General features: G+C 41.8%; 1 protein-coding gene across 2 annotated transcripts in view; it reads left to right on the top strand.

The window, feature by feature from the left end:
• CDIN1 (CDAN1 interacting nuclease 1) overlaps positions 1-27,162 on the top strand; it is a 255,301-nt gene that overhangs the window by 159,291 nt on the left and 68,848 nt on the right. The gene's annotated exons all lie outside the window — the stretch shown is intronic.

The raw sequence follows: 27,162 nt of genomic DNA on the forward strand, positions 1-27,162 counted from the left end.
ATCATAATATTAATGTCTTTAGTACTCTGCATATCCTCAAAGGGAGATAAGAGTTCCCATTTAATAGGCATACTCTAAATTTTCATAGTGGGTTTACTTCCAGTTAGCACAGCAACAACACAATCTGATGCAGTTAGTCCAGTCAAAGCCATTTGAGGAATACACCACAAGTTTCTTTTTTAAAACAGCAAAATATCCTAACTGGGAATGCTGCAAATTTTACCATGAGCACATTCAGCTTTCAAACTTCCTGTGTTTCAAAGGTGGTGATTAGATGTGAGCTGATCGCTTGGTCTCTTAGGTTAATGCTGAGGAGAAGTGAATGCCCACGGAACCAGTGTGCATTGAATTTTCCCAAAGCAGCGCATGTGCAAAGACGCTACCAATTCAAAAGATGAACACTGAAAGTTAGGATTTTATGTAGATGCAGCATTTATTGATGACTGATCTATTTGATTTATGAGTGATCTAATAATCTATTTAAATAAATTGCCTGCTGAGCGGAGCAGTTCTACAGCAAACAAGAGAGTGGTGGTAGAACTCAATCCGGCCATGTGAGAAGGTGCATGTGCACAAAGCCACTTACGCTGTATTGCATGGTTAGCAAGGAACACAGTGAAATAACCTGCCAAACAACCATGAGCAGATCAATGGACTCTCAAACCAATGATTGCAAAATGAGGCCCCTATTCACAATGAGTAAACAGAACATAAACTGAATTTATAGATGCTCAATCATCCTAATCTTAAACATGTAAAACATACCAAGGTTAATAAAAATGTTAATAGCAATATATGTTAGAGCCCTAAATGGTTTGGCACCACAGACTTACTAGTTTATCTTGTGAGACCTGTTTCATGTGCCACCACTCTGAAAAGTTAGGTGTGTGGGGCTGGCAGCATATGTCAGAACCTTTTTGGTGGCAGCTCAGAGATTTTGGAGTGCACTGCCCACCCTGTGAGGAACAGCTGACATTTACTTTCATAGCCTTTAGAAAGGCACAGGGCTCATTTTGAGTGGGAACACGCAGAAACGCAGTTCCGGTAGTTCCCCAAAGATGTCACATGACAGGTGGCCCCGCCCACCTGACTCTCAGCCATTTTGGGCCTGTTTTGGCCTGGATTCGGGCCGAAATGGCACAGATCGGGCCTCTGACGGGTGATGGATCACTCTCCCACTCAGCAGCAGTCCGATCCTGACCATTTTGGGCCCCTTTCCAGCCATTTTCAGCCCCTTTTTGCTATTTTGGGCCCAATTTCGGCCCTGAATGGCCAGGTGATGTCCAAGACAGCCAGGTAGGTGATGTCAGGGGGTGTGGCATATGCAAATCAGTTATGTTAATGACACACTTCCAGTGATGTCAAGGGGCATGGCATATGCTAATGAGTTATGCTAATGAGTTCCTCCAGCTCTTTTTCTACGAAATAACCCCTGGAAAGGCAGAAAAACTCATCTTTTCCAACTTCGTTTAGATCATCTACAGATTAGTTTGGTATGAGAGTAGATCATTTTGGTGGTAACTATGGCTAACAAAAATAGAAGTATAACGATAACCAAACAAATACTGGGACTATACTGTGTTTCACATTTTTAAAAAATATAAAATTTCCATACCAGCCTGGTATGTTTATGTCAGAAGTTATTTCCAACCCTTAAATCTACCAAAAGGAGGAGCAAAGCAAGGAAGTCACAGCTATTAACTTAGCAATTATTTTGATAAGAATGTTATTGTTTGATTTGTTGAAGTTACACTGCAGTTTTAGGTAAGGAAGACATTCATCCTATAACATAATGTCAATATTATCTAGCAGTTTAGGGGCTTAAAAAGCTGTATTGGTGTACTGAAACATGAGTGAGTTAACTGACTTAATGGAAACTTTGCAAGTTGCATTTATCAAGTACCCAGGAAAACTTGTTCATGAATACCCAGTATCCAAAGCTTCTTTGGCAGCCAAAACACAAAGAACTGAAAGGTCATTCTTCTTCCTGCAGTGTGATGGTTTGTTGACATATTTTGACATACTAGTACAATACTGAAAGGTTTTGACCTTACTGCAACGCTCGGGATTTAGGTTTGGTTAAGCTATGCAGTGCTCATGGAATTTCACAAATTCCACATTCTCTTTCATTCCCCCATGGCTCTCCTAGCATTATTTAACTAGTTTAAGAAAACTGACTTGAATGAATTTAGGCTAACAAATTTCTGTCACTACAGTGAATTAATTGAAAGGACACTACTGGTTTAACATTTGTGTGCAAGTGATACATTTTTTCTTTTGTCCAAGGCACATGTGCATTCATATGTAAATAGTAATTTAATGTATATGGTGTTAAAAATAAGGCTGCAACCCTATGTACACTTCCCTGGAAGTAAGCTCCATTCAGCATAGTGCAATTCACTTCCAATTACACATGCATCAATCTGCCCATAGGATCATTTAATAATCTGAAATTAGATACTGTACTCTCTAAAATGTGCAATGAGAGTTTATTCTTTCTAACTATAGAATCATAGGGTTAGAAGGGATCTCTACGGTCATCTAGTCCAACCCCCTGCACAATGCCGGAAATTCACAACTACCCGCACCCCACTGCTCCAGTGACTCTGCTCTGTGCCCAAACTGTAACTATACAGTCTTAAGGAATATTTTTAGCATTAGGTAGTTCTCTCATTCTTAAAATGATTGTTTTAATAAATATGGCATAGAATCATTCTGATTTTTGTAAAAGCATGTGATATTAATAAGTGTTTGGTAGCTCTGTTCTTTCTTTATCATTCAGTCTCTACTGCTGTGGAAGTACAACAGAGAATATATCCACATAATATGTGATTAAAATAATATATGGTGATAAATTTCAATTTAGGAACATTTTTTCATGTGAAATGTTTTAGTGCCATACCAAATTGTTTTTGAGTCTGTCGTTTCCACCCCTGTTTTTGAGCCTGTCGTTTTCTGGAAGTAAATGGAGTATTGTATCTATCATTGTTGGAATTATATATCTGTATATTTTCTACTCCTTCAAATATTGTCACATCATGGTAGGCTGTCCCATAATACAGACAGACCATTCAGCTTCTATCTACATTACCGCAAGGCTTCAGCTCCAATTTCCTTGGTATTTCTCATTCAGATTAGACAAGCATCTAGGCTTACATACGATAAGAGCTGACAGCATAGATTCTGCAATGTTTGCCAAAGGCCTGGTCACAGACACTCCACTATGTCAAATAATGTCATCCCCCACAGACCTTACCTTTCAGAACTCCTTGTAATTTTTAATTGACATTTACATCTGACATTTTGAATGTACATCTTATTGCTGAGTCTCTATCTACATATGAATAGTTTAAAAAAAACAAATTTCTGTATAGTACTGAAATATATATTTTTATTATTTAAGAAGTTTGTGTTGCTGAAACTCATGGTAGTTTTATTCTTCTTTCCTTTGTGTAATCTTATGAGTGCTTACTTAATCAATTTACAAAACTTGATCTTTGTGTGGAGAAATATTAGAAGTAATTAACAAAATATGTTAGGTATAAGACATGCTGGGTTTGATGTTATGATACAGGAATTTTATTTAAAACGATAAGAGTATTTCAGATATTTTAACAACAGTGTATTTAAATACCACGCTTCTAGACAGATTAGTGCCCACTCAAAGCAGTGAACAAATCAGAAATGTGATACACGGAATGGTTACTCCAAATGTAACTACTGTGACCCCATTTCAATTATTACAGTTAAGAGAAAAAAATGAATAGTGCAATTTATTTTGTGTTGCATAAATATTTTTCTTATGTACATTTTCCCAACACAAATTTAATTTTAAACAGTTTCAAATTCGTTAACTTATCAAGATTATTATCCATCAGTTGTAAATTAGAATTAAAAAGTTTTGTTGCTCATAAATGTCAATAAGGAAAGAACTAACTGAAGTAGTTTGTCACGAATTATGCCTCTTTTCTTCTAATTAGTTAATTTACATTTTACAAATTAACAGTAAAATTCAGATAGAAGATACTCAAATAGCATACCATAGCATTAGTGACCTGTATTTGTATCTGCCAAATTTAAGTTAATTAGAAATGTAGATGCTGTTTGTTTTATCTGTCACGAAGCTCATCTTTAAAAAAAGGCCAGACACACTCCCCCACAACATTTATCATCTAAATAATAGTCTTCCCAAGATGGCAGCCTCATAATAAACTCTTTTCAGTGGAGTGATGGGTAATGAAGCTTGCTTGTGAAGGCAGCGAAAAATGTTGTCTAGCCAAATGCATGAATATGATGGCTGGAGAATCAGTGGACTTTCTCAGTCATCAATCTTTTTAGTAGCCTCTTACACATCTGAATATTTTGATAAATGATCTAATAATTGAGTTATCTATCTTTCTAACTATCAGAGGTGCATAAAAATTATTCTCACATACTACTGAATATTAAATATATTAGACATCCAGTAAATTTTTCAAAAAAAGGGACCAGGTGTTGAAGGAATGCCGTGGTACAAATGTATTTAGTAAATGAACAAATAAAAATCTAGAGAATCAAATCTTTTGATACTATTACCAGAGAATGGCAAATAAAAAAATTGAATTTGGTTGCATAAAAAAGGCCAGAAGACCATTTGCAAGGCAGTAAAGTAAGATACTGAAACAGTGGCATATTTATAAATGGTGTTTAAAATGCTTCTGATAGAATATACCTCACTAATGGGTAATGGTGACATATTCTCCATTTCTAGAATTTATTCTTTGCAATTGATAAACATAGCTTGTAAGTATTTTAAATTATCTTTTTAATTTTGGGGAATGGTACTTCCTGATTGAAGATTAGAAGAATGAGGTGTCTAGGTAGAATCTAATTGTATTGTGTATTTGATGAATGCTTACAGCAGGGGTGCCCATCTTTTTTGACCCTGTGGACACCTTTGGAATTTTGACACAGGGTGAGCACAACTTCAAAATGACTGTCGTAAGAGACAGAGACAGCCTTAGGGAGTGAGGTTATGCATAACTCTAATAGTAATTCAACATTTCAGGCAAAAAATTCATTTTAACAGGATGCCTTTTAAATTGAATATATTGTTTAAAATACTTTACTTTTTTACACACAACAATTTACCTTCAGTCATGCAGTGAAGATAGTGCTTTGATGGCAGATTTTTAAACATTTGCACATCCAGTCAGATCTCCACTGGTCAATCAGAAGCCCTATTGGGCAAGAGCCCCACCTGGATCCACCCACTTTCTGGAAGCATTTGGCAGGCACCATGGAGACCCCTGATTTTCAGTCATATACACAGTATATAATCCTATGCTTGAAAGTCTACTTGATGTGAAGGGGAAAGTATGCATACAGTGCAATCCTAAACAGATCAAGATGGGTAGCCATGTTAGTCTGTCTGTAGCAGTAGAAAAGAGCAAGAGTCCAGTAGCACCTATAAGACTAACAAAATTTATGGTAGGGCAGGAGCATTCATGATTCACATCTCACTTCTTCGGATACAGCTAGAATGTGAGTCCATCTGTCCATATCTTGGAGAGTGGAATGATTTCAGATGCTGAATGACAATAGCCAGTGAATGACAATAGCAGGTGTGATGGGATAGGATGGAGTATGCAGAGGGTAGTTGGTGTGGAGACATCAGCATTGGTAATGAGATTGGAAGCCTAGGTCTTCATTCAATCCAGGTGGATGCATTGTGAGCTTCGTTATCAGTTTCAATTCAGCAGTCTAAACACATTATTAATGACCTACAACCTATGTTGGATCGTGACACATAGCCTGCTAACCTGAAAATACTACTCACCCGCAATGATAAACTACTTAACAGTAACATGGACTGTGGTACCAAGGCCTACAACAAACCAAGATGCCAACTTTGTTTATAGATCCTAACAACACCATCGGTGGACCCAAGAATGTCAGCCATACCATCTCAGGTTCATACTCCTGCTCATCCTTTAATGTGATTTATGTCATCATGTGTCAGCAATGCTCTTCCACCCTCTACATTGGACAAATTGGTGAGTCCATTCCGACAAAGAATTAATGGACATAATTCAGACATCTGAAACCACAACATTCAAAAACCAGTGGGAGAACTTTTTAACCTTCCAGGACATTCAGTTGCTGACCTGAAAGTAGCAGTTATTCTGCAGAGGAATTTCAAAGAGAAATTAGAGAGACTGCTGAATTGCAACTGATAACAAGACCAAGGCTTTCTGACTAATTACCAGTGCTGATTTCTCCACATCCACCACCTCTCTGCAAACCTCACCCTATCCAATTACGCCTGCTATTGTCATTCATTGGCTTTTCTCATTTACCTGCTATTGTTATTGGGCATCTGAAATCACTCCAGTCACCAATATATCAGGACTAATGGACTCATGTTCTAACTGTATCTTAAGAAGTGAGCTGTGAATCATGAAAGCTCATACCGTACCACAAATTTTGTTAGTCTTATAGGTGCTACTGGACTCTTGCTCTTTTCTAATCCTAAACAGAGTTACTCCAGTCTAAGTCCATTGATTTCCATGAGCTTAGACTGGAGTAACTCTGTTTAGGATTGCACTGATAGTTTTAGACATATCTAATCCTTCAGTAACAGAGCTTGCCTTCAACTGCCTAATAAATTGTATAAAATAGTCCTTTGGAAGCTAATTGAATTTATAGTAATTTATTTCTGAGATGGGCAGACAATGGGGAAAAAAGCCAGCCAATTTTTTTAAAAAGCGGTCTAACACATGAATTTGTTTTCTGGGATTTTTTTCCACTCAGATCCAGAGTTACTTATAATATATGTGTCTGAAATTTAGATTCTAATTTTGTATTTCCCAGATGGTCCTTCTGTTAGTATATTCTCAATTATCACAATGTTTATAGTATTCACTGAACAATTTGTAAATGACAGTACCAAGTCCATATGAAGAATATAAAATGAGATAGGATCAGTGTCCATGCTATAAAAAATTTGTAGAAATACACCAGAGAGATTATATAATATCCTTCTCCCCTTTAAAGTGCAGATACACCTTTTTGTCTGTATACTGATAATTGTTCTTCAGTTCCTTAAAAAGGACAATCCCGTACTAAAATGTTCCAGTGACAGTAAAAGCGAAAAGGAATCTTGTGGTACTGCAAAGACAAATATGCGTGACTTTTCATGGATCAAGCCTACTTCATCAGATGAACCTAATGAACTCTCAGTCCACAGATACATACTCGTATTAATTATTTAAATACACACATGTACTCACACACACAGATACAAAAGAAATACTGTAAACTGTGGTGAAAGGCTGTAAAATATAAGCAGCATGTTTTGTGGCTTTTCTGTGCAAAAGTATACAAGGTAAGCACAGTGACCATTCACAAGATCTGTAATTGGTATTAATAGTTAATGTTAAGCAGTTTATCAATTGCAGTGCCTAAGAAAGTTGTTGGTTTTGTTTCTTGCAGTCAGTCCACTAATTAAAACAGTTAATGACAATAATGGACTACCTAACATAGAATTTTAGCGAAGCTCCTCTAACAAATCCAAGTCCCCCCTTATTCACCTAGGAAACACTAATTTAGAATCTGATAACATCAGCCATGCCATCATTTACCTGCTCACTTTCCCACATCATAAACACAGTAGATTATCTGATAACAATCGTCTTCTGATGTACACAGGTCAATTGGTACAGGGAAGGATGAAGGGACACAAATATGGTATTAAATATAGCAATCTTTAAAAATTACTCTCAGACCATTTCAGTTCTGTTAACGAGGATTGGTATATTGTTTAACTAGGTAGACAGTGTTATCAGCTACTGCAGCTCTTGTGAATTGTTACTGTGCTTATTGTCAGTGTTTTTTAGATTTGCATATAAATGTCTTAGGATCTGTTAACCCATTATTTACAGTTTTTTTTCTTCTGTATATGCTACTGACAGAGAATTTGGTTCTGATGAGGTTGGCTCAAACCACAAATGATTTTATGTTTCAGAAAGAAGGGATCTGCAAGACTCACAAGAGACTCCCATCCCCCCCTCCCCAGTTTGCTCACCAGTTCACCTTTGAGATCAAGCTCATGATGTCACCACAAGAACTCAAGATAAATTTGTGGGGGAGAGAGAATCTTGGGGAACTCTCCCCCACTCTGCCCACCAACCCATCACCCTTCCCATCTGCCCCGCACCCATCCCCTCTCTCCTGCTCTGGCTTCCCACTACTACCCTTTCCTGCTTCTCTGGCTGCCTTCCTGCACACTCCCCAACACCCCCTTCTGCTGTCTGTCTCCCACCACTCTGTGGGGACCAATGTCAGTGGGCAGCTCCTGCTTTTTCCCTTACCCCAACCACCTGTAGTTTCCCCATCTCCACCAAACTGTCTCACTTAGTAGTGTTAACTCCCCCTCTCACAGCAAACTTATGGAATGCTTGTGCAGAGAGTTGTGCTCTGTTCCAGGGGCCCCTAAAATTTCTGTCAATTTTTTCTAATGTTTAGGATTTTTCCACTAATTTTGGTGTGTCTCCCCCCATAGATATCCATAGATAGAACCATGTTGAAAATTTTATATATATATATATATATATATATATATATATATATATATATATATATATATATACACACACACACACACACACAACATGGTTCTATCTATGGATATTTAAATCCATGAACTGGGTCATCTAGAGACAAGGAAGATTTTTCTACAAACCGGGGGGGGGGGGGAGACACACCCAAAATTAGTGGGAAAATCCTAAACATTAGACAAAATTGACAGAAATTTTAGGGCCCCCTGGAACAGAGCGCCTCTTTGGCCTGAGAATCAGCACTCTGCTGGTTTGAATCCCACTATTGCTATGAGCTCAGCAGGTGGCCTTGGGTAAGCCTCTCAACTCCAGCTCCCCAGCTGTATTGTGGGGATAATAATAACACTGACACTATACCATTTTGAGCAGGTTATTAATCTGGCTAGAAGAGCAGTATATAAGCTCAGTTATTACATTATTATTATTTCCTGTTTCCCTTCTCCAAAAGTTCTGGCTGTTGGACTTGGCACAGTTGTATAATGCCAGCTGCCAGGCTTAATTGCACAGTGGGGAACCAAAAGGATTTGTAGAGAGCACCTAATTTTCTTTCCCCACACTATTTCTTCTTTCCCTCCTCCTGACAACCCCCATATCCTCACTTTTCCCTGCTTCCTTCTCTCCTTCCCACCCACCAAACACCTACATTTTTTCTGTCCCTTCTTCAGTTATATTTATTATTTATTAATTTATTCCCCACCTTTCTCCACAGTGGGGACCCAGCAGATTACATCATTCTCCTCTCCTCCATTTTATCTTCACAACAATCCTGTGAGGTAACTTAGGCTGACAGTAGGTAACTGGAGCAAGGTCATCCTATGAGTACCATGATAGAGTGGGGATTTGAACCTGGGTCTCCCAGATCCTAATCCAAAACTCTAACCACTATACAACACTAGAGATGGGCACGAACAGGAAAAAAACCCGAAAATGATGTTTGTTGCTCGTTGCCATCCACGAACAGGGATTCACAAACATTGACGAACATGACATGTTCACAGATATGTTCGCAGTTGGAGGTTTCTGGGAGCCTGAATGGCCCCTTGGGACTTAGCTGAACTTGAGCTGGGGAAAGGAGAGTCCATGGGTCTCCCCCTTTCATGTCATTTTCTCTTCACAGTGGCAAAAACTGGACTGGAAGCTAATTGAGGAGTAACAAACTGACCTTCCCAATGTCCAATGCCCACCAAATTTGCAGGGGAAATAGTCCTCACTATCCTCTGAAGACCCCCCCCAAGTTTCAGAGAGATTGAACCCCAAGAAAGGCATGATCCATGGGTCTCCCCCTTTCATGTCATTTTCTCTTCACGGTGGCAAAGACTGGACTGTCTGCTGGAAGCTACTTTGAGAGGTTACAAACTGACCTTCCCAATGTCTAATACCCACAAAATTTGCAGGGGACATATTCCTCACTGTCCTCTGAAGACCCCCCCAAGTTTCAGAGAGATTGGACCCTGGGACAGCCATGATCCATGGGTCCCTGCCTTTCCTGTCATTTTCTTTTCACAGTGGCAAAAACTGGACTGTCTGCTGGAAGCTACTTTGAGGGGTTACAAGTAGAGATGGGCACGATCTGGATTACGATAAAAAAAAACTTCACGATAATGGCAATCTCCCAATCGTGACCTGGTGGATCGTTGTCTTCCACGGCAAACAATCCAGCAGTCGGGACTCCGGGGCGATCGTGATAGGACCAGGAAGCTAGACATTCAGGCGCCAACAATCTGTTCCCCTGGCAACGGAGGCAGGGGAATGCCTGAGCGCTGTTTGAAACTTGATAATAGTTCCCCTAGCGAGGAAAAGCAAACAGTTGAGTGAAAAGATGGCTTCCTGAGAAAAATATAAGCAAAGTGATTGGGAGAGGAAGGGGTTAGGAGAGAGAGAAAACAAAAAACTCTGGCTTTCTCTCATCCTGAGTTCATTCAGTGCCGTTGAAAGAGTTAAGAAGAGATCTCAGTGTTAACTCTTTCAAAAACCCCTTGCTTTGAGAGCAGCTATCAAGCTGTTTTGCGCTCCTCTCCTGAGTTCGTTCAGTGCTGAAAAAGTTAACTGAAAAGAGATATCTCTCTCCTCCTGGCTTCTCAGCCCAGTGCCTGATTTTTACAAGGTTGGTATGTGATTTGATGTTTCATTTGTGTTTTTCCTGTTTAAAAAACCATAGGATCCGCGAGGATCCGTGTGGATCCTGGACTGGTTTTACTTTCTTCCTGTTTAAAATATGCTTTTGGAAGACTGGCTGCTTGCTTTTAAAATCGGGTGGGATGGAGGATTCTATCCCTGCTTTTTTTAAAAAGCTGGCTGAAACTTGTTGACGGGGTGTCTCTCTCTCTCTATTTGGAGAGGCAGGGACGGGTTAAAAACTTTCCCCCCCTCTTCTCTAAGTGCGTGCGTGCGTGTGTGAGAAAGAGAAAACGGCGGGTTAAAAACTTTTTCCCCCTCTGCTCTAAGTGCGTGCGTGTGTGTGTGTGAGAAAAGTCCCCTCCCTGAGGGGAGGCGGCTCGTCGCAGGGTTAAAAACTTTTTTCCCCATCTGCTCTTAAGTGTGGGGGGCGCGCCCCTCCGATCCCAGATCCCAGATCGGAAACGGGACTTTATCGGAGTGAATCGGTGATCTGGGGTCGTCACCAGCGTGGATCCACGAACAGCTTGATCGGTATTTTTTTTTTATCGTGCCCATGTCTAGTTACAAGCTAGAAGGAAAGCCACAAGGATTTCAGATAGAGTTCAGACAGTCCGTGCCTACGTTGCCAGGGGAATTGACTGAAAGGCGCTAGACTGTCTGGCTTTACAAACAGCTGATGAACACCGCGAAGAGGGCTTGGAACGAACACATGTTCTCCAGGAACGGGGCCTCACGATCAGCTTGCTTGCGAACAGCGGATTGGGCTGTTTGTGGCTTTTTTTTTGTTCGTATCGCTTTGTGCCCATCTCTATACAACACTGGCTTTGTGGAATGGCTGCTATTGAAGAGTAGCAAGCAGGCAATCTTGAATTAGCTAGGTAAGTCTGGTGGTATCAAGTCGCCTCTTGGTTTGTACCAGGTCTGGCCCTGGTGACTCCCCCCTTAAAGGCACTGACTCATCCTCCTTCCTTTTACTGACAGAAACCAAGCCTGGAATGACCACTGAGAGCATTTCTTTCTGAAAGCTACAGGCACTGCTTCTATCATTTTGTAGCGTTTTTTTTAAAAAAAAAAAAAACAATGGTTTTATTTATTTATTTAACATTTTTCTACAAAGCTGGGTTTTTTCATGTTTGTTTGAAAGATTTATCTTGTCTGTCTATGGCTCCAGTCTCTGAATTTATTTATTCACAGATGGGACAATGATGAGAAGTAGATATATTGATGATGAATCTGTAAGGTCCCACAGACTCTTTTTCTTTATGCTTAAGTGTGTATTCACTTCATGGAAGAGAGTGGTTTCCAAAATAAATATTGGTATTGGTGTGGAGATAGGAGAAAACAATATAATTCTTTGCCAGTACTGTCTGTAGGACATAGCTTAAAGGAATGAGGCTATGGGATTCCTCTCTGCCTTGACAGCATTGGGAAGAAACTCCAGCTTATCATGTAAGAGGAATGTGGAAGAAACAAATTCATTAAGAAGTTAGATTGAAGGTGTACAGTTCATTTAGTCTTCAGTGTCTTAACTCATCCCCTAGCTCCAATTATAGCATCTGCGTTCCAAAGTCCTTTTGGTTGAGGCAGAAAAGTGCCAGCATTTTTCCTTGAGGCAAAAGGCCCATACGTTGGTTGATATTGGAGACATTAGGGAGAAGCTCATAGGTTTCTCAAAACCACTTCAATCTCCATATTGATTGTCTGTGCTTTAAGAAATATAAATTTAATTTTACTGTGTATCTGTAGTTGAACTGGACTAGTTACTGAGAAACGAAATGTTTGGCCTTTAAAATGGGCTATCATTATGGTTACCTCAAAAGTATATCTGGGTTGAGAGACATGCTTTTGAGACTTCCACCTCCGTGACTTCTCGGACCTATTCTTTGGCGTAGTAGTAGTAGTAGTAGTAGTAGTAGTAGTAGTAGTAGTAGTAGTAGTAGTAGTAGTAGTAGTAATTAGTGGACTGTTACAAGTACTGCACGTAGTGGAAGAAGAAAAAAGGGGCTTGAATGATTATATCAGTAGAAGTACAGAAAAATTACTTCAGGCTGTGAAAACAGAGAACATATTAAAAACAACTGAAACAAAGGCTGAATACAAGAAGAAAGAGTTTGAGAAGAGATTAAATGGCTGGAAGAACAAACCCTTACATGGGGAACATCAGAAAAATATTGAAGGAAAAAGTGACAACAGCCTATCTTGGGCTTGGTTGAAGATGGGTACAATCAAGAAAGAAACTGAAGGTCTGATCTTCTCAGCACAAGAACAAGCATTGCAAACGAATGTTATGAAAACCAAAATTCAGAAAATCAGTGACAATCCAAAATGTCAACTGTGTCCTATCTTATTTGTGAATGTAGCACTATTGCACAGATGGATTACAAAGCTAGACATGACAGGGTCACAAAGCTGATTCATTGGTCATTGAGTAAAAAGTATAATCTGCCAGTATCAAAGAATTCATAGGAACGTCCAGTGGAAAAGGTGCTAGAAAATGATCAAGTCAAGATCTTGTGGGATTTTATAATACAAACTGATCAACACCTTGAATACAATACACCAGACATAACAGTTGTGAGAAATTGAAAAGTTTGGATAATAGACATTGCAATTCCGGGGGATGCCAGAGTCGAAGAAAAAGAACAAGAAAAAATGTTTAAATATAGAGATCTGGCAATAGAAACCACCCAGTTATGGATGAAGAATACAACAGTAGTCCCCATTGTCATCAGGGCACTGGGAACTATTTCAAAAAAATTTGCAACTTATATGGAAAAACTGCATCTTTCCAACATAACACCTACAGAACTGCAAAAGACAGCATTACTTGGAACAGCATACATATTACACCGATACCTGGCTGATACTTAGGTCTCTGGTGGAAACTTGAATCAGCTTAGCAAGGCCAATCAATGATAAAACGCAATCTTTATTTATTATTGATTGTGTTGCATGTAATTTGAATAATAATAATAACAACAACAACTGCGCGCTTATACCACTCTTCTAGACAGATTAGTGCCTCACCCAGAGCAGTAAACAAGTTAGTCTTATTATTATCCCCACAATACTGCTGGGGAACTAGAGCTGAGAGGAGTGGCTTACCGAAGTCCACCTACTGAGCTCAAAGCAGTAGTAGAATTCAAACCAGTAGAGTGTTAATTCGCAGCTGAACTGCTTAACCACTGTGCTACAATAGCTCTGCTGAGGACTCATCAAAATTCCAGTCATGATTAACAATTTTGGTTTGCGGGACATTAATCAACCTCCAGGACAATCCAAGAATTTGCATTACAGTACACACTTCTCTGAAAACCTAATCATAAGAATAGCCAGAGCCATCACCAATCCCATCACCTTTGTCAACAAACTTTAATCAGGTTACCATAAAGTAGAAAAATGTTGTAGCCAGCCATATTCGCTTACACAAACTCCAAAACAAAACACAAAATTGCATAATTAAGGGGGGGAATTGTTGGCTAGGACTCTTTTCTACTTTATGGGTACCTAGTGACAGATTTGTCAACAGGTTGGGAACTATCCTGGGAAAAGACTGTGCTAACACAATGTAAAACTACCCAATTTGGCTTCAATTGATTTTCCCCTTGCACTATCTTAAATTTATCTTAGGCAGTGTTAATATAAAAACTTAACAAATGCTTCCTTCTTCTCTCAGCTTTCAAAAAGAATTGTATTTCTCACCTTTTTTTAAGTGACATTTGCACTTTGATGGCCTTTATCCTTCTAGTGAGATGGCTCTCCATTGCTCACTTCTTGTTCCCAAGATGTAAGTGCTGTTATGTTACACCCACACCAATTCTAAATGGCAAGCCTGCTAGCATCCCACACCAAAAACTGGCAAGACCCAGTCTCATGATCATGACCTGAAAAATCTATTCCCTGCCCCTCAGCGTTTTTTACTGTGTAATACCCGACCTGATGAAGGGTTCTGGTAAGCTTGAAACTTTGTACAATGTTTCATATCATTTTGGTTGCTCTTAATTTTGTTTTGGATCATCATCATCATCATCATCATCTTCATCAAAGGCCTTATGGCTAAAAGAGCCATCTTCAAAAATGCACCCATGCATTAGGTGGCAAAATGTAAGATCTATCACCAATTTACACCAGAGGCCAGGCATATAGACTAAAGTGCTCTTGGGAAAGGCCCTGACTCAAAAGGGCTTGCCTTTGGTCACTCCACTGGCTACTCCAAAGAGCTTGCCTTTGGTCACTCCGCTGACCTCATTTCAGGATTGGTTCCCCCTAAAAGTGTCTCGGCTTCGAAGGTTCCATTGGCTCCAACACCAGCTGGTGTCCAGCACAACTCTTCTGAGCATCTTGCTAAACAGGTTAAGAAGAAGCCAAAACATACCAACCACTGTCTTCGAATTCAAAATGCGGACGCTCCAGACCATCTTCCAAGTCAGCAGTCCCAGTTACGAGGACCCCATTTCTTCACTTTCAAACTTCTCCAATTAATTAGTTCTCTATTTCTATTTTGGAAGGTAAAGTTATAAAGTTGGAGGATTCCTTGAGGTATCTTATCATGCTGGGTTCCAGTCTGGAGTATGCAATGTCAGTTCCATCTCCATTACCATGTTGTAGTTGTGCACCAAGTTGTGCACAAGCAGCATGGGTGAAGTTCAAAATATGGATCTCCATCCTTGAGGTATGCTTGGCTATGTCCTCTTTTCATCCCATAGATGGAAGGCCCTTACCCCTTTCTATACCCCTGGGGACCACCTTACAGATAAGACATTGACCTATATAAAGGACAGCTATGTAGCAGAATAGCAAAATCATTGGAGATCACCCAAATCCAGAATCTTGAACTCTTCTTCCACAGGCCAGTAGTTTATCCAGTCATGGACAGTATATTGGAAGTGACTATGGATCCATGGCTTATATACCATTCTTCTAGACTGATTATGCCCTGCTCAGAGCAGTGGACAAAGTCAGTGTTCTTATTATCTCCACAAATACAGCTATGGAGCTGGAGCTGGTAGAAGTGGCTTACCCAAGGCCACCTACTGAGCTCATGGCAGTAGTTGGATTTGAACCAACAAAGTGCTGATTCACAGCCTAACCACTTCACACAGCCACAGCCTTTTTACAGGCCCTATCTTTATTTCAAGCCATATGCCAATCAATATAGAATCCACTATTTTTACCCTTGAGAAACAGAATTTAGGCACTACCAACCTGACCATCAAGAAAGTTGTCAAAATCATAGGAGATTTCCAAATAATAGAAATAAGTAGAGTTCATGAATATGCATCAATGGCCAAATTAATTATTCATGTACAAAGACAAACTGGTTCGCTCTGTTCAGCCTTAGCATCCAAGCGGTGTTTGTAATATTTTATGGCAGGACCATCACAGTCCTCTTTCTGCATTCCACTGACTTGCTAGTTTCTGTTACTTCCTTTTACATCTCCCCTGCATCCAAGTATCAGAGCATATGTTGCTTCTATTTCTAAAATCTTTTTAGGTTACCTATGGATTTCTCCTATCTAAAGTTACATTTAGGCTACAGGTACATTCATGCATCATCTACTATATGATATGAGGAATAGACTATATGAGGTAAAGCCTCTTTACTTGCATAGGCCCATTTTAGATTTCAGGCAGTTAAATATATATTTGCTTGTGAAAGTTTCACATGGTTTGCATTTCAGATATTGCTCCCTTGCTAAAGTGTAGTTTGCAGTTATAGACCTACTGGATGCGTGTTTTCATATCACACAATACATGTTTCACAGATGCGATTTCTCTGATTTCAGTATGGAGACTTGTTCCTCCAATTTACTTTGGTTTAGCTACAGCCCCATGAGTTTTTATCAAAGTAATCATTGTAGTAGTGGCCTATCGTGGAAGGTGTAGTTGCAAGATTTTTCCCTGCTCAGACAACTGGCTAGTGAAAACAGACATGAGAGACATGTTACATTCTCACAATTGATCAGGTTGACGCTACAACATCTTCATCTAAATATCAACTGGGACAAGTCCAGCTTGAAACTCATAGAGCTAGTTTTAAAAATACAAGCCAGAATGTTTCCTCTCATGGACAAGTTCGCAGACATTTCGAGTCTGATACACAAGTTCCTCCATCAACATTTCCAGAGAGTCATTTACATACATGGATTTCTCATTCTTATGGCATGGACCACACTTGCTGTTCCCCTAGCACAGCTTCACATGAGAGCCTTATAAAATTAGTTCATAAGGACCTTCTAGCCACTCAAATACAATCAGTTGAAAAAGTTTCCATTCCAAGACCAATTCTGCATTTTCTCACATGGCGGTCAATCTTATGACCGGGACAGGTTTCTATGAATATATCACAGAGATAACTGTCGCTAAAGATGCCTTGCTACATCTGTGGTCAGCAAATAGTTTGTTGTTCCACGACATGGTGCCCTATGGACTTGAAGCTTCACATCTGTCAATTAGAGCTGAGAGCCATTTACTTTGCACTGCAGGTCTTCCAGTCTACACTAAAAAGGGAGTCTATTCAACTAGACAATACCACCACAATGTTCTATGTGAACACATATGGGGGTATGGGAAAGTGCTCTGCAGGTGTATTCAGAACAGCAAGGAAGGTGCTCTGCAGGTGTATTCAGAACAGCATGTCCATCATGGCTATTCACATCCCAAGAGTGTTGAACAAACTTGCAGACATTCTCAGTTGGAGAGTAAGTTGGATGATGGTGGACATGGGGTCAGGGATCCCAGTCCTCTGGAAACGTGGGAGGTATGGCGATGGGAGATGATTTCAGTTGAGAAGGGCATGGAGATATGAAATGGCTCAGTGCCCTTCTAACCTGCATCCCGTCCTGAGAAACACTGGTGAAGGAGATGGAAAAAGAACCTTCCTTCGACACTGATGTTGTGCAATGCTGGGTACATAAACAATAAGACTGCAACACTGCAAGATCTCTTTGCGTTGAGTCATGTGGACCTGGTATGCATGACCGAAACCTGGGTGAGGGAGGGTGAAACAGTTGCCCTGGGGGAACTGCCCCCCCAGGATATTTGGTCCTCCACCAGCCCCAAATAGGAGGTCAGGGGGAGGGGTGGCAATCCTTGCCCAAGAGTCTTTCTCCAGGCTGCTCCCCACCCCTGAGATCTCTGGCATTGAATGTTTAGGCCTGATGTGGGGTGCCAAGGAGAGTTTAGCTGTCTGGTGTACTGACCGCCTAGCACACCAGCAGATACCCTGTCGCGCCTGCTAGAGATGGTAGCGGGGTGGGCCTTGGAGTACTCCATACTGATGGTGCTGGGGGACTTCAACATCCATGTCGATGATGCTCCTCTGTGCAGGCTGCGGACCTGGTGTCTTCCATGGCAGCACTGGGACTCTCCGAATTTGTGTCAACCCCTACACATCAAGCAGGCCACACACTAGATTTGATCTTTGGGATGGGGTTAAATGTGGATCTGGAAGTGGCAGAACCGGTGCCATGGTCAGACCACTTGGTCCTGAAGGCTTGGCTGGGGATACCACCACCACCCCTCGCAAGGGCGGTGAGCTGATTTATGCTCGCCCGCAGAGACTTATGGACCCGATTGGGTTCCAGAATGCTTTGCGAGATCCAATGCTCCATGGTGGTTCGTTAGATGAGCTGGTGGAGGACTGGCAGTGCTGGCTCTCCGAAGCCATTGACAAAATCACCCCCCGTTGCCCTCTTTACCCCCATGCAAGATGGGCTCCCTGGTATACAGAGCAGCTCCAACAGAAGAAGCGGAAGCTAAGACAGCTTGAGCTAGTGTGGCAACGATCTCGGGACCAAGAGGCAAGATCATCTTATAGGACATTTATGAAAGCCTGTGAGGTGGCGGTGAAGGCTGTGAAGAAAGAGTTTTATGCAGCCTCCATCGCGTCAGCCAGCTCACACCCGGCAAAATTGTTTAATGTGGTTCAGTCATTGGTCTTGCCAGAGGGAGGCCGTCAAATTTTGAATTCAGATATTAGCTGCGAGGCTTTGGGGAGCTTTTTTTGTTGATTAAAAACTTGTCTCTCCGCCGCGACTTGCCAGCCACAGTTGATTCAATGAATGAGCTAGAGACCCCTTGGCCGTCTTCAGGGTCAATATTTGATCATTTCAGCCCACTCTCTGGGGAGGAGATTGACAGGACCCTGCAATCGGTTAGGCCCACCGCATGTCCCTTGTACCCATGCCCATCATAGCTGGTAAAGGCTAGTACTGAGGGGCTGTGGTCCTCGCTGGAGGCCATTGTTAACCTATCCTTAGGCTCCGGGTTTTTTTCCTGGGCCATTAAAGGAAGCTGTGGTGAGGCCTCTTTTAAAGAAAGCATCGCTGGACCCCGCTGACCTGGTCAATTACCACCCAGTTTTGAATCTCCCGTTTCTGGGAAAGGTGATTGAGCAGGCAGTAGTGGAACAGCTGCAGGGCTTCCTCAAGGATGTCTCAGCCCTAGACCCCTTCCAGTCCGGGTTCTGTCCAGGACATGGGATGGAGACATTGCTGGTCACCCTCACAGACAATCTCTGTAGATATCTGGATCGAGGCAGCTCAGCGCTGCTGATATTATTGGATCTGTCAGCAGTGTTCGATACAGTCGATTACAATCTTCTGACGCACCACCTCACCGATGTGGGGATATGAGGGACTGCCTTACAGTGGCTTGTCTCCTTTCTCCATGGTCAGGGACAGGGTGGCGCTTGGGGAGAAATTGTCATCCCGCCACCCTTTGGTGTGTGGGGTCCCACAGGGAACAATACGCTCCCCATTATTGTTTAACATCTATATGCACCCCCTTGCCCAGTTGGTACGAGGTTTCGGACTTGGGTGTCATGAATATGCAGATGTATCTGATGATGGATGGCCAGCCCAACTTAGCCCCAGATGTCCTGGAACATGCTTTTGCAGTCGTGACTGGTTGGTTGAAGCAGAGTTGGCTGAAACTGAACCTGACAAAGACGGAGGTCCTGTATTTGAGCCACGGAGGATTAGGTTCAGGACTCCAGCTCCTGGCACTCGATGGGGCACTGTTAGTACCAGTTCCGAGGATTAAGAGCCTGGGGGTGATCTTGGATGCCTCCCTGAAAATGGAGGCACAGGTCACAGTGATTGTCAGGCCCTCTTTTTTTTCCATCTGCGGCAGACCAGGCAACTTGTCCCTTACCTGTCAACCCGTGACTTAACTACAGTGATCCAAGCAATGATCATCTCTATGCTAGATTACTGTAACTCACTCTACCCAGGGCTGCCCTAGAGCCTGACCTGGAGATTACAGCTGGTAAAAAATGCAGTGGTGCGTGTTACTACGAGAATGCCAAATAAGGCACATATAACACTGTTTTTATGCAAGCTGCATTGATTGCCAGTGGAGTACCAGATCAGATTCAAGGTTCTGGTGTTGACCTATAAGGCCCTATGCGGACTGGGACCAGTGTATCTACGGGACCATCTCTCCCCATATATTCCCCGGAGGACACTCTGATCAGGGGACAAACAGCTGTTGGTGGTCCCTGGCCCCAAGGAGGCCCGCCTATCCTTGACTAGAGCCAGGGCCTTTTCGATCCTGGCTCCCAACAAGGTCTGCTGAAATTAGGGCCCGGCAGAACCTACTATCTTTTCACTGGGCCTGCAAGACAGAGTTGTTCCGCCAGGCATATGGCTGAGGCTGGGCCTCCGCCGGCCTGAAAAAAGGGGTGTATAAAATCTTAACCCTCCCTGTGAAGTCTGTCCACCATCCTGTTTTAAATGTGTTGTTTTAATGTACATGATTTTTTAGATTGTATTTTTAATATGTTGTTATCCGCCCTGAGCCTGCTCGCGGGGAGGGCAGAAAAGAAATCTGAAATAATTTTTTATAAAAAATTAAATTCGCATACTGTCGAGAGGTTCTCAGATGACAATCAACTGTGCTCAGTGTTCCACGTTTGGAGCTCTGCTAGAATAGACCTCTTTGCATCCAGGACAGGAACAATGCAAAATGCATGCTGTTTTGTACTTGGAATGACAAAGAACCCTATGGCCTGAGCAATGCATTTTAGATTTCCTAGACAGGAATGTTCTGCTACACCTTTCTGCCTCTTCCAGCCATTTCCAGGATTTGGGGCAAGATAGCTTCCAACAGGCTGACAGCCATCATGGTAGACCTGTTTTGGCCATGTCAGCCTTGGTTTCTGACCCTAATGAGGTTAGCCAATGGACCATTTGAATCATTTTTGCTTTTGTTCCATCTTCTCTCCCAGGGGACCCACCTGCATCCCAACATCCCCTCGCTCCTTTTCGCATCCTGGTTGATCCTCCCCTAGAACTATCAAAGGAGGTCAAGGACATTATAGCCAGTTCTAGAAAACCATCTATACTTAAACCATATAGAAAAAAGAATAAAAGTTTTGTCTCTAAGTGTTCTTTAAGTTTGATTACAGCCTGCGCTTGTCTCCTGGGTTGCATCCTAGATTATCTCCTCCACCTGACTACAAAATGTCTTGCAGTTCTATCAGAGTGTGCTTCTCTGTGATAGCCACATTTCTTAGGGGTATAAATTGGAGGTTGGTTTTTGTTCACCCTGAAACAAAGGCATTCTTAAAACGTCTTTTGAATAAGTTTCCTCCTATCCCCACTTTAGTTCCACAGTGGAGCTTGTCTCTTGTCATTGCTAACCTGATATCAAAACCCTTTAAAATTTTAGACACCTGTTCCTTTAAATTAATCATGGGAGACAGTTTTCCTTGTAGCCATCATGTCAGCTAGGAGGGTTTCAGAACTGAAGGTGCTCAGACATTTTGTGTATTTCATAATTTATAGTCTGCATTTCTCACTGAGATTCAATGCAAATTACATAATGTCATTTGGGACATACATGTCGTGGAACAGTCATGGCTTGCAGATATCTCTGAAACTTCTGATGAAGAGCTAGCTGCAGTAGAGCAGCTAGAAGACCAGGTGGCTTCCCCTTCCCACCCAGAGCTGACAGTTCAGGTTCAGCCAGCTGCCTTATCTCCCACAAGATCCCCAGACTAACAAGAGCAATGACAGCAAAGGTATAGAGGAGACTTACAGGCGAGACGCCAATCAGCACACCTCAAAGCCCAAAAAAGGCTGGTAGTTCCAGAGGAAGGAGGGATTTCATCAGAGGAGACTTGATGCAGCTGTTGCAAACTGACATAAACCATGCAGAGCATAAGAACATGAGGGAAGGGCCCTTCAGCATGGCTGCAACGTGTTCCCTTAGTTGCCTGCTCTTGTTGCCTGCTCCTGTAGCTGCTCTTATCGGACTATTTTCCTGACGACTGACCTTGGCCTGCCTTCGACAACTCTTGCGAATGATGGACTCTGGTTATTCTGCCTCTGGCACCCTACCCTACAGCCAGCTTTTGTTGTCGTGCAATATTTCCCTGCAGACGTCAGCACCTGCTTGAAGCTGAACAGTTTGCAGACACCTCAAAACGCTCCAGCAGGATGAAGGGAGGCACTGCTTCTGCAACTGACCTTGCTGCTCAGAGCCAACTGCTACAGAGGCAGGTACAGCAGTTAACCCATGACCCAGCTTTGTTGCAGCAGCAGGCTTCCCCAGTGCTGGTGTTGGCTCCTTCTTCCCCTGGGAAATGACGTGTGCAGCCTCCGGAGAAGTTTGAGGGGGGTTTCCGGGCTGTATTGCCGTGGTCTTGGCATTGTAGTTCCTGACGTTTCGCCAGCAGCTGTGGCTGGCATCTTCAGAGGTGTAGCACCAAAAGACAGAGATCTCTCAGACTGAGAGATCTCTGTCTTTTGGTGCTACACCTCTGAAGATGCCAGCCACAGCTGCTGGCGAAACGTCAGGAACTACAATGCCAAGACCACGGCAATACAGCCCGGAAAACCCACAACAGCCATCGTTCTCCGGCCATGAAAGCCTTCAACAATACATCAACTTTGAGGGGGTTGTTGAAGTGTTCCTTGCATTCCTGGCACAGTGTCAGCTCTACATGGAGATTTGGGCCCGAGACTTCCCCAATGATAAGACCAAGGTCTGCTTCCTACTAAGCCTCTTAAATGGGAAGGCTGCCAAATGGCTGACACCCTTGCTGCTCAGGAACTCCCCATTACTGGACAATTTTGCTGACTTTTGTAACACAGATGAGGTCTGCCTTTGCTGACCCACTGACAGCTGAGCAGGCCTACCAGCTTTTTTGGCAGCTGCATCAGTAATGGACTATACTACAGAATTTTGGCTGTTGGCACAGGACCTAGAGTAGAATGAGGCTGCGCTCATAGACCAATGCCTGGAGGGGTTGTCCAAGGAGGTGCTCGATGAGGTGGCCCAAGTTGAGTATCCTGCAGATCTTCCAGCCCTGATATTGCTCTGCCTACACATTGACGGTCGCCTAGAGAGCTGGAGGCAGGACTGTGAGGAAGTATGCCCCCCTCTGAAAACTGACAACCAACTCGAGGGTCCACCCACCCATCCTGTTCCGATAGAAGGCAGGGCCAGAGGTTTGGGGCACGGGACCTGCCAAATAGAAAGGCAGAAGCCTCCGCTGCCAGCACTAAACCCCTGGGCCCAAGTGGGTGCAGTTACTGCCCTTTGGGACACCCTGTAGAGCACCAAGAGCCTTCGGATACTAGCCCCTGGCATCTCCTGATTCCCATGAAGCTTCGATTGCCAGAGGGGTGCTGGCTGTTGGTGTATGCAATGATCAACTCTGGAACCTTTTGGTTCTATATGGATGCCACTTTTGCCAAGCAACACCATGTGCCGACACACACTAAAGGGACGCATATCCTGGTAAAAGCCATAGATGGTCAGCTGTTACGTTGAGGCCCAGTCACTCAAGAAACTCATCCTCTTGGTCTGTACATACAGAACCATCAAGAGCAGCTTAGCTTTGACATTGCCACCATGCCGTACTTCCCAGTAGTGCTGGGGATGTCCTGGTTGGAGATGCATGACCCCATGATCAAGTGGAGCAAGTAGAACCTGTACTTAAGGACCCCATGTTCTTAAGAGGCACCCCCTTGCACTCTTGGGAACAACCACCAGCCCAAATCTTTTGGCTCTTCAGGCCAAAAGTACCAGGATGTCTTCCAGAAGAGAGTATCAGGATGTCTTCCAGAAGAGAGATGAGAATCGGTTGCCCCTGCATTGGCCTTATGATTGCGCCATTCACCTTGTGCCTGGCGCCCCTTGCCCTTATTGGAACCCAAGCAAGAGTCTCTGTGTGAGTTCTTGGCCAAGAATTTACAGGTGCCTCATCTATCCATCTGCATCCCCCACCTCAGCTCCTGTCTTGTTTGTAAAAAAGAAATAAGGGGAATTGTGCCTGTGTAACCACTACTGAGCACTTAACCACATCACCATCAGGGACCACTACACATTGCCACTAATCCCAGAGCTGCTAGATCGGTTACGGGGGGCAGGGGGGGATGGCAGGCCTAGACTTTGACAATCTGATACATAGACATTTAGAGTTCTGCAGCTCGATTGTTATCAGGAGCGAGCAGGAGCATGAACATTACTCCCATCCTACAGTGTCTCCACTGGCTACCCATCGTTTACCATGCAAAGTATTAGTTATTACATACAAAGTTCTTCACGGCTTTCGTCTGGCATACCTATGGGACCACCTCCCTCCCTATGTTCATCCACGGCAGCTTTGCTCATCTGAACAGGGTCTCCTGCAGGTACCAGGCTGCACACAGGTGAGGTCAGCAGCAGCCCGTACATGGGCTTTCTCTGTGGTGGCCTCTATCCTGTGGAATGACCTGCCTGAGGAAGTCAGAAGAGCCCCCACTCTCCTGGCTTTCCATAAACGATGCAAAACCGAACTATTCAAAAAGGCTTTCTACTCAAATGGGAGGGCTGCATTGTAGGGATGGGGTCTTAGGTGCTTCACTTACAAGTTGGGGATCATAGACTTCATCAGTGTTTTTGCCTCATATATTATCTACTGCTTTAAATATGTACAATATGTACAACCATTGCTCCATGCTGTCTAATGTTAGTCCTAGAATTGATTATGTTTTGTTTCAAGATCTACTGTGTCTTGGATCCTTGCTAATGCTATGTCTTTAAACTTGTATATGTTTACCTTATGGTATTGTATTGAAATGTACTTACTTGATACTGATTGTAGTAACCTCATACTGTGTAATCTGCCTTGAGTCTCAGTGAGAAAGGCTATAAATGACGTAAATAAAATAAAGAAATAAAATTATTGCATTTTCTCATACTATATACAAATTCAATTTGAACAGAAACGTCTAATATTTAATGTTTTAGAAACAAACCATGAAAGAACTATTGTTGTTATAGGATGTATATTGCTGATTGATTTGTATGGTTTTTGTTTTGGTGGATTTCATACAGCTTTCTAGGATCAGTTAGTTTTGGGAAATGCATCCCTGAATACCACCTGCTCAGTCTTGTATATGTTTGTAATTTACTAATTTAGAAATCTAAGAAATACTCAAGGACAGTGTGATCTTACATAGGAATTTCACTATTTTAGTATATGCTGGTGGAAAAGGGAAAGTCATTTTTGTTGATTTACCCCCTACCAATGCAGAAACCACATTGTATCCAGGACATTTACTGGTGGTACCCTGAACCCCAGGGACAGTGACAGGAGAGTTCCATTTTGTATTTGCAGATTTTAGGGTCCAACCCATTATTATTATCACTGCAACAAAAGAACAAATATGAAATTGTATAGAAGAAATTAAATGACAAAAACTCATATTTTCCTTATTACCTAGTTGCACTGTATGTAATATTGTTAAAAAATTGCAGTAACTTTAACATTTTCCTGTACATTATTTATGAACATATGTCTTTCTGTTTATTTTTTTGTTGAAATGGCATCATCCAACACTGGTCTTTAAAATACTGTGGCATGACTTCATAGTGCTCCTATCAAATTATAAATATTTGTCTATCATGAATAATCATAGGCATTCCTGGATTTACATCAAAATTGTGAAAGTGTAACCTATGTAGCTTCTATGATATGTGATATGATTAGTACAATAAAAAGTTGTTATTGTGGGTCAGCTTAGACTGTGATATTACAAGGCTATGTTACAAGGCCATGTTAACTGTAATGCTGAAAAAAAATTGTCACCCTCTGTTTTCCAAACGTTTGTTTATCAGGAAGAGGCAATCTGCCGTAGGAAGATCTCAGTGTACAGTCCTGTTTGTTCAGCCTGAGCATGTCTCTTCAGGTTACATTGTTTAGGTCTGATGTGTAGTTAGTTCTTATCAAAACTAATACTATCTGAAGTACTAGGCTTCCAGTGGCCATGCAACCAACATCATTTTTTTTCAATACAACTAATATTACTAGACAGTATCTCCTAAACCTTGAGTGTCTGTATCAATTCTGTCTTCTAACAGTACCTCGTTGAATGTTTTGCTTAGAGTTTGCATAAGTCTACTACATGTAAACCATTAGACATTTTTAATGCCTGTATGTTTTGGCGTGTCTGTATTGCTTTTAAATCAGAAATCTCTAAAATGAATAATACAATGTATAACATTTCTGTTGGTTCCAAGCCTTTGGAGGATTTGTCTGAGGCTTGCTTCTGTAAGGGAAATAAGGTATGTGTCATTCGCATTTAACAGAAAAACAGGAATTTACAATTCAGAGTAGTTGCGGGGGGGGGGGGTAGCATCTCTGACTTCTACACACAATGTTGCTTCCATATAGATGTAAACAATAAGACAAAGGGTGCCAAAAAGCATCCTTGTTTGACCTGCAGCTGTTGGAGCTCTTTGAATCTTCTAGATATGTAGACCTATATCAACTCAGTATTCATATACTATCAACTCAGTGTTCATATACTAACTTTTGATAAGAACCAAGTGTCTTCTGTATATGTTTCTGTGCTCACATGTTGTCCATTGAGAAAAGTCTTTACATAGTCTTCAAACAATGCCATAAGCATAGCTGGATGGCACAGTAAAATCCACATAGATAAAGTCTATGTATTTATGACCAAGGGGCAGTTAAAATTTTAGCCCATTGTATCTTGCCTCATCCTTATACATAAAGATTCCACAGAGAGAGAGATTTCTTTTTGGCCTTCCTTTGTGGAATTATTAGGTTAATCATTTTTGAGAAGATCTATTTATTGTCAGACAAATATGTGACACATTTTCTGTAGCAGCTGGGAAAATTAGAACTAAATATGTACAGTCTACTGCAGTTTCTTGCAGAGGTGAATTTAAGTTTATTATCAAAAATATGCTGCGCATATATTTTGAGATTTCACTTTTCTGGTATGCTGGTTAATTGATGTAATGTCTATGTATATATCCATTCATTTTATGAATTCCTTTTTATACACTTTCAAATACTAGTTTGTGATCGCTTACAGTTTTAAGTTAATAAACTGAACTGATAAAAACATTATACTTGAGAGGCATGAGACCATACTATATCTCATGGATATTTGGTTTTCTGTGTGTATAAAAGACAGTGAGC

This window comes from Eublepharis macularius, chromosome 2, assembly GCF_028583425.1.
Source record: "Eublepharis macularius isolate TG4126 chromosome 2, MPM_Emac_v1.0, whole genome shotgun sequence".
NCBI classification, from domain to species: domain Eukaryota; kingdom Metazoa; phylum Chordata; class Lepidosauria; order Squamata; family Eublepharidae; genus Eublepharis; species Eublepharis macularius.